The sequence below is a fragment of the Myxine glutinosa genome, chromosome 1, assembly GCF_964187855.1.
Source record: "Myxine glutinosa chromosome 1, kmMyxGlut1.1, whole genome shotgun sequence".
NCBI lineage: Eukaryota > Metazoa > Chordata > Myxini > Myxiniformes > Myxinidae > Myxine > Myxine glutinosa.
In genome coordinates this window covers 422,476,675-422,488,698 of record NC_136261.1, presented here as the reverse complement: position 1 = coordinate 422,488,698, position 12,024 = coordinate 422,476,675, and the positions used below count along the sequence as shown (strand labels likewise).

General features: G+C 44.9%; 3 protein-coding genes across 4 annotated transcripts in view; 2 read left to right on the top strand and 1 right to left on the bottom strand.

Moving 5' to 3' along the window:
* The window catches only part of LOC144889631 (uncharacterized), a 756,734-nt gene that overhangs the window by 245,666 nt on the left and 499,044 nt on the right, over positions 1 to 12,024 (top strand). The gene's annotated exons all lie outside the window — the stretch shown is intronic.
* The window catches only part of LOC144889630 (E3 ubiquitin-protein ligase Midline-1-like), a 353,901-nt gene that overhangs the window by 321,352 nt on the left and 20,525 nt on the right, over positions 1 to 12,024 (bottom strand). The window lies entirely within an intron of this gene.
* Positions 5,564 to 12,024, top strand: part of LOC144889632 (uncharacterized) — an 84,700-nt gene continuing 78,239 nt past the window's right edge. Inside the window, exon 1 of the mRNA XM_078770623.1 lies at positions 5,564 to 5,781. The gene's annotated coding sequence lies outside the window, so the exon portion shown is untranslated. The remainder of the gene's footprint in view (positions 5,782 to 12,024) is intronic.

Below are 12,024 nucleotides of genomic sequence, written 5' to 3'. Positions count from 1 at the left end.
GGTTGAATCCCTGATTGGGAGAATGCCAACCCCCTCCCCGCCATCACGGTCGTCTCTCCATCTCACAATCCCACGAGATATGCGGAAAGGATGACCCAAAACCAATTATCTTCTTTTGGATTCGTATATAAACATAATTAAAAGTAAATAATGACCTCTGCCAAAGTTCAAACGACGTGGGTTTAATCTCAACATGAGAGAATTGCACGTAACTATTTGGGCGGTGTATACGCTAACAGATCGCTGTCTCCATCGATCTTGCCAAGGCCGTAACACCTATCGGCTCAAAATCCTTTTAGCTGTTGAATTGGTGGTTTTTACAATGAAGGAAACATTAACAATGTTGTTAAAAGTTTATTTTGTAATTAATTTGTGATTGGATTTATGTTTAGTGACATACTGTTTGGTTGTTTGGAATAAAACAAAAAAGAGATATCGAGTTCAAGTAAATGACGACATGCCGTGATGGTTTTGACTTTCTAAATGTTAACTTCGCGGATCGCCATATGCAGATTCGCCACGGACCCACGATCGATGTTTGTCTGTGAATGTACCTGTTTGTTTGCGAACAGGTAGGTTTTTCATGGACGTCCTTCACGAACTTGCTGTCCATGTCTGACGTGTGACTGAGGGTGCTACAGGAATGTGGAATTTGTTGGTTTCATGCTTTGGCATTCGCCGTATCTGCAGTACCTGTTTGCTTCTGGTGTCCCACTTGTGCGTAGCACGGGTATCTCACTAGTATATTATAATGTGCATTTGAAAAACAATATCGATTTGTATTAACAATAGCAATAATAGAGAGCTTCGTAAGCGAACCTCTATGGCAATTGCATGTATATGTAAATCCATTCAAAATTTCACTGTCATTCCCCATTCCTTTGGGAACAAAATTTCATGTTGTCATTTCAAATGTCCCTTCCATGATCCGCCATCTTGACTTACCAGCACCATCCGCCATCTTTCGCCATTGTTTTTTTATATACACTAGAATCTCACATTCTCTGATGTTGAGTTTTTATTTAATTATAATAGCCGGCGAAGCCGGTGTTGTCAATGAACGCGTACGTATTATCTTGAAAAACAAGATTATGCTGGATCCCTTGGCTTGAGAATTTCGAAGCTTTGACGCACGAAATCGCTCAATGGAGGCGGCCATCCTGCGGATGCGGAGGTATGCATAACAAATTGAAAAAAGTTCAATAGGAGTTTGTTTCACCCGTCTTTGTTTGAGTCACAATCTTATGCACCTCTAATTTGTAATTAAAATACTTTAAGACCAATCTCGGCCCGCACGGGCCTGGTTATCTTCAACGAAAATCGTCACCAAACACCGGAACCAATGAGATTCCAGCATTTGAACAAATATTTCAAAAACCAAATCACTCCGAATCGCCGAAATCTCGGCTTTCTGCTCACCTTCACTCTTTCATTCCTCTTTTCTCCCGCCTCTGGAACAAACTCCCACACTCCCTTCAATCCCACTCCTCCCTCCAGGTCTTTAAAACAGCTGTTCACCACCATCTCTTATCTTCCCCCATCCAAAACCTTGATCTTTTCTACCCCCACTAATTCACCCCAGATCCACCTTGTTTGAAATTCCAACTTCTTTCCTGGAAGTCCTGGCAGTGTCCATATGTTTTATACCTCTCCCACCCCCCCCTCCCATGCCTCCACCCCCAAAGCCCTCTCCCTCCCACAGATCTCTCGATGTCTCCATGTCTCTCGGTCCCTGCTCTCAAATGTTGTGTTTGTGTCCTTCCCCCTCTCTCCCCATCTTGTCTACCGCTCCCGATGTTATTTGTTTTATGTGTCGGTTTGTCTTTCTGTGTGATTAATGTTCGCTCTTTCACGAGCCTCGATCTTGTATACAAAAAACAAACAAACAAAAAAAAAACAATGGAGGCCGCCATCTTCCGGATGCGGAAGTATGCATAAAAAAATTGCGAAAAAGTTCAATAGGAGTTTGTTTCACCTGCCTTTGTTTGATTCACAATCTTATGCACCTCTAATTTGTAATTAAAATACTTTAAGACCAACCACGTTACCTTCAACGAAAATCGTCACCAAACAGCGGAACCAATGAGATTCCAGCATTTGAAAAAATATTTCAAAAACCAAATCACTCAATGGAGGCCGCCATCTTCCGGATGCAGAAGTATGCATAAAAAAATTGCTTAAAAGTTCAATAGGAGTTTGTTTCACCCGTCTTTGTTTGATTCACAATCTTATGCACCTCTAATTTGTAATTAAAATACTTTAAGACCAACCTCGTTACCTTCAACGAGAATCGTCACCAAACACCGGAACCAATGAGATTCGAGCATTTGAAAAAATATTTCAAAAAAGCTTATTACACGTTTCGGAGGGTGAAAACGGCGTCAAATATTCTAAAATTGACGAAGAATTATTTTTTAGAAATCTCGCCACCGCAGGGGATAGTTTTTCACGGCCGGAAATATCCGAAGTTGAGACGGAATTCACTGAATTAATCAAGAAGTAAATTTTATCAATTTTAATCTCATGCAGAATGCAAATGGTGTCATTTTAGGTCTGAATTTGTGAAATTTTGTGAGCTGACCAATCAGCGATCAGCTTAGATCAGCCAATCAGTGCCATCGACACGATTTGATTAACGTCAGTCACACATTGCCGTTGAAACTGCGCTATCGTCTGATCTGTCGGCACTGATCTTACTGCAAGCTAACTTCTTCTGGTGGAGGAAGCCGCAGTGCCCGGAGAGAACCAGTCCTGACAGCAACTGAAGTTAGAAGACTACACACATACTGTGAAAACGTATATTAAGCCCAGTTAAAATTTCTTCAAAATAGGCCCTGAGCTAGCACATCGTATAGTTACTTCCTTAAGCTTCTTGTGACATTTATTGTATGTAGGTATTGGGGAGGACTGTCTGCTCTTCTCTTTTACCAAGTCTTACCAGGTACGGTATCTACTACACCTACCTACTACCAACTACCTAACCTTCTGATGCCATAGTGATGGGTAAAATCGTTTTGGCAAGAGGCTTTGGCTTTGCCGGCTCATTGCGGCTTTGCAGTCGGGTACTAGTAGGTATTGTTTTAATGTTTACTTCATCTCTTGGCCTTGCTGTGTTTTAATTTGTTGGGTGCAGTGACTAAGGTGGTGTAGCTGGTGGTATCTCATGAGGTGGTTCATATACCTTAAGATTTTTAATAGAGAGCTTCGTAAGCGAACCTCTATGGCAATTGCATGTATATGTAAATCCATTCAAAATTTCACTGTCATTCCCCATTCCCTTGGGAACAAAATTTCCTGTTGTCATTTCAAATGTCCCTTCCATGATCCGCCATCTTGACTTACCACCACCATCCGCCATCTTTCGCCATTGCTTTTTTATATACACTAGAATCCCACATTCTCTGATGATGAGTTTTTATTTAATTACCTTCGCAAAAGCGGAAGGTTATGTTTTGATCGCTGTGTATTTATTTGTATGTCTGTGTGTGTGTATGTTAATCGCATAACTCAAAAAGTATTCAACCGAATTGCATGAAATTTGGTGGGATGATTGGTTATTATACGGGACACATTTGATTAGATTTTGGGAAACAGATTTGCTCAAATTCTGACTATTTTTAACTCGATCGTATTTCACTCAAAGTTATGCGCGACTGAAGAAGAAGATGTCCATCCAGGACGTCATCACTATAACGCGATCTCCCGCGATCATTTCAACCTCAAAAAAAATTATAATTGCAGATTTGACAATAGATGAGGCATATTAACAAACGAATGAAACAGATTTGCTCAAATTCTGACTATTTTTAACTCGATCGTATTTCACTCAAAGTTATGAGCGACTGAAGAAGAAGATGTCCATCCAGGACGTCATCACTATAACGCAATCTCCCGCGATCATTTCAACCTCAAAAATTTTATTTTGGCAACAAAAGTAGCTGCGGCGAAGGTATGCGCTCTACCGAGTGCCCGTTCTAGTTATAATAGGTATTGTTTTAATGTTTACCTCATCTCTTGTCATTTCAAATGTCCCTTCCATGATCCGCCATGTTGCTCACGTGATCTTGCTTTGCTGGCCGATCTCTCAAGCATTAAACAAAGGCCACACGAAGAACTTGACGTATTTCCGTTTTATTTTTCTACTTCCGGCTTTCTTCAAATTAAGGCTTAATTTCCGTTATACAATGACAGGAAACAATGCTGAATACACTTTAACTACCTTTCGAGTCGACACCACCACGTAGCTCACATCTCTCAACTAAACAATATAAAAAAGCGGGACTTATTTTGCGGGGCTGCGTACTCGATCGACTGACCATTGTCGACGAAGCTCTCACTCAATGCAATGCGTATTTTCATATTATCTATCTATAATTCCAGTAATCTCTGTGTGTGTGTGTGTGTGTGTGTGTATGTGTGTGTGTCTGTGACCACTGTTTCTCGACAACCATGGGTCCAATATACTTGAAACTTGCCAGGTATATTGCTGGGGACCTGAGGATGTGCCTTTTCGAGGTTTCATATTAATCTGAGAAGTAGTTACCGAGCTATGTCCAAAAAACGATTCGACCAATCAGAGAGCAGCGAGCTATCACGTGTGCCGAACGTGGCGAACAGACTCTGCCTCGGACGGCACATTTGAGAGCGTATTCATTTATTTCCCGTCGGCAAACTATGTTGGCGCTATGTTGGCGTTAAACTATGTTTTAAAACTAATTAAAACTAATTTGCGATTCATCGTAACTGCGATATGCGACCTTCCGGACAGTCAAATGAGGACGTCACTTCCGGACTTACGGATAGTCATAGTGACGACGTACTGATGCTGAACGTGGCGAGCAGACGCTGTAAGGTACGATCGATTGTAGTACACGTTTATAATAACTCTGCCGATACAGGCCCGATTAACTGCAGCGCCATCCGAGCTGCGGCGTCGGGACGATACATTCATTGTACGGTCACATCACGCACTTACGGGCACGCCCATGGGCCCATGGGCACGCCCATGCATGCATGGGCGAAGACATTTTTTTTTTTTTTTTTTGGCAAGGAACGGGCACCCACGTACGGGCACGTCCTAGTAATTTTAATGTGATTATTGTTATTTGTTTACATTAAATGAGTTATTCATTATTTCACTTAACCTGCTTTTTTTTTACCAATACTCACTTCACCCTTTAATTTTATAATTGTCTCGTCTATTTGAACATCAGGAAAAAACGTTTTTTTAAATTGATTAATCACGTGACAATGTTTTCTTTCCTCGAGATGGATCATTCCCTTTCCGCTGTGTTTATCACCACTCACAAGGTGATTTGTTTTGTGGGTAAAGTGAGACCCACCCTCGGTCTCATCTCGAAACATTGTGGACAACGATCGGTCTCACGTTATCTCTCATCTCTCGTGATCTCGGGTTGCATTGATTGCATGACGTCATTGAATTTGGGGACCCTGGACACATGACCATTATGTTCGTGCGTTAATCGACACTGCGGACTGAGCAGCGCTCTCACACGTGGTTCATTCCTAACCCGGAAGCAGTCTCTGCTTCTTCTTCACCTTCGCCTTTATTTTCGCACATGAATGTGGCAGCGCTTACAAATTGTTGACGTCACAACCAATCTTCTTACAAATAGGAAGAAGAACGATGTGCATTAACAGGAAGTATTCAATAACGTTGAAGAACGTCCGGGTGATCTTTCTGTTAACGGCGTGCTGGAACTGAGACAAAGGTTCTCGTGATCGGATCGGATCGGATCTCACCTCACGTCACCTGAAGAGGTTTGTTCAAAGATTCTCATTTTATTCTTAATACTGAGAAAGATCTGTAAAACGTTTGTTTAAAAATAAAGTAATTTTCTGTTCGTTGATGACGGGAAAGAAGATAAGTTAAATGCGTTTTTATTAAATGTTTGTTGAGGTATTTTATTGTTCATTTAATGAGGTGTTTTTCACTCGTTTTGTTTTATATGACATCACTAAACTTCATACAACGATGCTTAAACCTCATTCTTCCTTTTAACTACACACCAGGCAGAAAGTTTTTATCATTAACTTGTATATCCAATGTCACCTCTAAATGAGGTGTTGTGAAGGTTGTAGATGATGGATGAATGAGGGATCTTTGTAGTGTTGGTACGGAAAACAAATGTCTGTCCCATCTGCTACATCCAAAACTAAAGTTGGACTATCTTCTCTTAAAAAGTCGTTTAGGCTACATATTAGAACCTACCTGGTCTGTTAATTGTCGAGGCAGGTATCTCTTTTCAGTCCTCCAGATCATGGCAAAAGCAAAAAAAAATAGGACCGTGTCCTGAAGTTCACCGGGATCAGGAGCAACAGTCACTCAAACCCCTCACAGACCCAGATTTGTATTTATTTTAATATATATATATATATATATATATATATATATATATATATATATATATATATATCTATATTATAATAGCCGTTGATGATTCTGTCTGTCTGTCTGTCTGTCTATCTGTTGGGTGTCTGTCCGGGGTGTGGCTTACTCGGTTTGCAGAGTAGCTCCACCCATAGCTCCACCCATTCTGGGAGTGGCTATAAACAAATATCCACCATTTTATTAACTCGCATAGCTTTGAGTCCTGTTTTGTAGGCCCGTGGTGTCTTGCTCTCCCCCAGTTTTATTTCAAATCAAATTCGATAAATCATTTCATTTTTCACAGTCGCTAACATAGTTTTAGACTCGGTTGAAAAAAAACGGGAAGAAAATCCGATGAAAGTTGCCGTTTATAGAACGAAATGAATTCTCAAAGGCCTGTAACTTCAAGGCCATTGAGTCTCTCTCACGCCTTTATCTCCAATCTAACTCACCATATGATTTCATTTTTATCGATGGTTTTACTTTTAGACTCGGTGTCAGCAATAATTGAGAACAATCCACACACGCGGGAAAATGCAGAGATATATTTTTTAAAATCGCGTCATGGTGTATCATACACCGCCCAACATGACACCGCCGGCAATGTGTCGATATATATTAAAAATTCGCTTTTGCTTTTCCGTTATGATATATTACTATTTCGTTTGATGATAGTCGTCACAAAAACGTCAACAATGATGCCGACATATATTTCTTCGTTTTTATTTCATTCAACATATTAGCCGGAAGTAAAATATGTTTCAGGAAATTACCGAGAGATATTTCTTCGTTTTTTTTATTAGTTATGTGCGCATACACTTTAAATAGGTTTATTTGAAATCTTTAATTTTCCACAAACATTCCACACACGCGGGAAAATGCAGAGATATATTTTTTAAAATCGCGTCATGGTGTATCATACACCGCCCAACATGACACCGACGGCAATGTGTCGATATCTATTTTAAATTCGATATATCATTTCATTTTTCACAGTCGCTAACATAGTTTTAGACTCGGTTGAAAAAAAACGAGAAGAAAATCCGATGAAAGTTGCCGTTTATAGAACGAAATGAATTCTCAAATGCCTGTAACTTCAAGGCCATTGAGTCTCTCTCACGCCTTTATCTCCAATCTAACTCACCATATGATTTCATTTTTATCGATGGTTTTAGAGTCGGTGTCAGCAATAATTGAGAACATTCCACACACGCGGGAAAATGCAGATATATTTTTTAAAATCGCGTCATGGTGTATCATACACCGCCTAACATGACACCGACGGCAACGTGTCGATACATATTAAAAATTCGATATATCATTTCATTTTTCACAGTCGCTAACATAGTTTTCGACTCGGTTGAAAAAAAACGGGAAGGAAATCCAATGAAAGTTGCCGTTTATAGAACGAAATGAATTCTCAAACGCCTGTAACTTCAACTTCAAGGCCATTGAGTCTCTCTCACGCCTTTATCTCCAATCTAACTCACCATATGATTTCATTTTTATCGATGGTTTTGGACTCGGTGTCAGCAATAATTGAGAACATTCCACACACGCGGGAAAATGCAGAGATATATTTTTAAAAATCGCGTCATGGTGTATCATACACCGCCCAACATGACACCGACGGCAACGTGTCGATATATATTAAAAATTCGCTTTTGCTTTTCCGTTAAGATATATTACTTTTTCGTTTGATGACAGTCGTCACAAAAACGTCAACAATGATGCCGACATATATTTCTTCGTTTTTATTTAATTCAACATTATTAGCCGGAAGTAAAATATGTTTCAGGAAATTACCGAGAGATATTTCTTCGTTTTTTAAAATTAGTTATGTGCGAATACACTTTAAATAGGTTTATTTGAAATCTTTAATTTTCCACAATATAATTTACTTGCCATTTATCATTTGATGATTACGAGACAAATTCCTCTTGAGGATCGTGACAATTCATGCGCTGCGTGGAAACTTCTATTTCCAAAATGAATGAGACGATCGATGAAGAACGCAGACTTGAACAGGATGCAGCAAGAAAACGAATGAGACGGGCGAACGAGTCCATCGACGAACGTCAATGCAAACTTGCGGGGTCACCCGTGGGAATCCCACGGGCATGGATGTGTGTGACATTTCGACATATTGAGTTAGATGCTGCACATTCATTTTTACAAAATGGTTACTGGCAAGTCATCAGATCCAGAAATGGTGTAAAAACCACCGTTTAGAGGCCATTTTTCCCCGCAAAGCGGGGGTTGGCCTTTTCGGGGACCGTGGTAGTTGTTGTTTTTTTGTCCCCTTTTTGAAGCAATGTTTTACGGCCGGATGCCCTTCCTGACGCCAACCCTTTTTGCCGCCTTCAACGACAAACAGGGAATTACCAGTGAACTGGTACTCAATTAGCCGACCTCGGAAGGATGACAGGCTGAGTCAACCCCCCTGGCATTAATTCGGCGATCGACCGAGATTCGAACCCAGGATCCTAAGCCGGCACCCTAGCCGCTAGCCCAACACCAGAAATGGTGTCATGAACACAATTTATTTACGCACAAGCACAAAAGCAAGACGGGCCGATTTCCGATTCCGACGGGCCGACGGGCGAGACGGGCCGATTTCCGATTCCGACGGGCCGATTTGGAGCAAGAAAAAGAACGAGACGGGAGAAAAAGGAGACAAACGAGACGGGGAAAGCCGATTGGAGAGGCGAGTGAGGCGCGATTGGAGAGGAGTGTGAGGCGCGATTGGAGAGGAGTGTGAGGCGCGATTGGAGAGGAGTGAGGCGCGATTGGAGAGGAGTGTGAGGCACGATTGGAGAGGAGTGTGAGGCGTGATTGGAGAGGAGTGTGAGGCACGATTGGAGAGGAGTGATTGGAGGGGAGTGTGAGGCACGATTGGAGAGGAGTGTGAGGCAGATTGGAGAGGAGTGTGAGGCGCGATTGGAGAGGAGTGTGAGGCGCGATTGGAGAGGCGTGTGAAGGATTGCAGAGGAGAGGAGTGTGAGGGATTGGAGAGGTGAGGGATTGGAAAGGAGAGGGATGTGAGGGTTTGGAGAGGAGAGGAGTGCTAGGTGGAGAGAGGAGAGTGTCAGGTGGAGACAGGAGAGTGTCAGGTGGAGACAGGAGAGTGTCAGGTGGAGAGGAGTGAGGGGTCACATATTATGTGAAATAACTAAATTCACACCATTTCTGGATCTGATGACTTGCCAGTAACCATTTTGTAAAAATGAATGTGCAGCATATAACTCAATATGTCGAAATGTCACACACATCCATGCCCGTGGGATTCCCACGGGTGACCCCGCTAGTATATATATATATATATATATATATATATATATATATATATATGCTGTGAGAAAACTTTGGTACATCACAGGTGCTGGAGGTTGTCGTCGAGTTTCGTTGAAATTGTGTTTGTAGTTTTGGAGGAGAGAGCAAATACCCATTTTCAAGCCCCTCCCCCAACCCTTCCCATCCCCCCTTCCCCGTAATCTTCACCCCTTTAATGAGTGCAGATTTTGATGTGCTCAACACACCTTCATCAGGCATCAGATATGAAGCTTTAGCTTTAGCTTGTGTCCAAATTTCATCAAAATCGTGCGTTTGGTTCAGGTGATAATAACTGAAGTGTTTACGGACTCACTCACTCACTCACCTACAGACACTGCTCGATCGCATAAGCTCCAGCGGCGTTTTGCAAAATTTTGAGTTTCCGGAGCTTTGCAAAAATGTTTCGGCGGTGACGTCGTCGCCAGATCTACTATCACATCAAGTTTTCATATGACACTAACCATTTGAGTTCCCCTAAAATGAGTGATGAATGAAATACATACCTTTTACCTTGATTAATAAACGATACTGTGGCGGACACGAAAGCCCACTGGCGTGGTGACATCATTCCGCGCACCAAGTGGGCGGCGGCCACGCCCGAGGGGTAGGCGTGGCCTGAGGATATACACGGCACGCAGCCCGGAAGCGCGCCAGTGCCACAGTGATCCCTTTGTAATAAAGAACCTCCTTGGTAGCAAGTAGCGCACGTGGCACCGCGCTTCATTGGTGACCCTTCGACGTTCCCAGTCAGCCACCGCTGACCGCCCGAACACGCCATATCAACATGGCCAACAACGCGGTCAAACTTCCCAAATTTTGGGAGGCCCAGGCCGAAGTCTGGTTCGTCCAGGCCGAAGCCCAATTTCAGCTTCGGCGCCTCACCGGCGACGACATGCGCTACTGCCACGTCGTCGTCTCCCTCGGGCCCGGCACGGCCGCTCGAGTTGTGTCCGTCCTTCGCCACCCACCGGACGGCCACAAGTACGAGGCACTCAAGCGGCTACTTCTAGCCACGTTCGGCCTCACGGACGACGAACGGGCCGACCGCCTCCTGGAACTCCCCGAGGTCAGCGACACGCGCCCGTCGGTCCGAATGGACCATATGCTGTCACTGTTGGGCGACGAAGCCCCCGGTTCTCTATTCCGGGCGCTTTTCCGTCGCCAACTTCCAGCGCAGATTCGCCTCGCGTTGGCCGGGACCGTGCTGACGGAACCCCGAGCATTGGCCGCCGAAGCAGACAAGTACTTCATGGCTTCGGACATGCGGGCAAGTGTCGGTGCGGCCCACCTCATGGTTTCCGAGGCTGATGCTGCTCCACAGCATACACAGCATGCTGATGCGCACCTCGTGGCCGCCGCCACGCCCCACCCACCGCCGCGGCGAAAACCGCCAACGCAAGGAAAACCACCGGCTCCACCGGCCTGGCGGAGCCAGCCGCACTCCTCCAGCTCCACCACCTGGTGTTGGTTCCACGCCAAGTTCGGCCACGAGGCTCGACAGTGCCATCCGCCATACTCCTTCAACAGGTCGGGAAACGCCCGGGCCGGCGCTCAATAGTGGCGATGAGCGCCGGCCGTTCAAGCAGCCTGCTGTTCATAACGGACACCTTATCCGGGCGCCGTTACCTGTGCGACACGGGAGCGCAGGTGAGTGTCGTTCCTGCCAGTACGTCAGACAAGCACGCCGCGGGTGGGGGCCCCGCGCTGCTTGCCGCGAACGGGACGCCCATCCGTACGTACGGAAAACGCTGCCTCTCTCTGCGGTTTGGAGGGCAGGTTTTCCAATGGTCGTTCGTCACCGCCGACGTGCCCATGGCATTGCTTGGCGCGGACTTCCTGTGCGCTAATGGGCTCCTGGTCGACGTAAAGCGCAGACGTCTTGTCCAGGCCGAGACGTTCAGCTCGCTTGCTTGTGCGTTTCCCAGCTCGTTGAACAGCTCAACGAGCGGCTCGCTGAGCGGCTTGCCAAGTGGCTTGCCGAACGGTTCGGTTCCGGCCACGTTGATCTGTACGCTTCCGGCAGTGGACGAATTCACCCGCCTCCTCGCCGGTTTCCTGGCCCTCACGCGGCCCACCTTCTCGGCGGGGGCCGTCAAGCACGGGGTGGCCCATCACATCCCCACCGTCGGGCCACCGGTCTACGCCCGGGCACACCACCTCGAGCCGACGAAGCTGGCAGTGGCAAAAGCGGCGTTCACTACCCTGGAGCGGCTCGGCATCGTTCGGCGCTCGGAGAGTGCTTGGGCATCGCCGCTGCACATCGTGCCGAAGCCCGGCGGTGGATGGCGACCGTGCGGGGA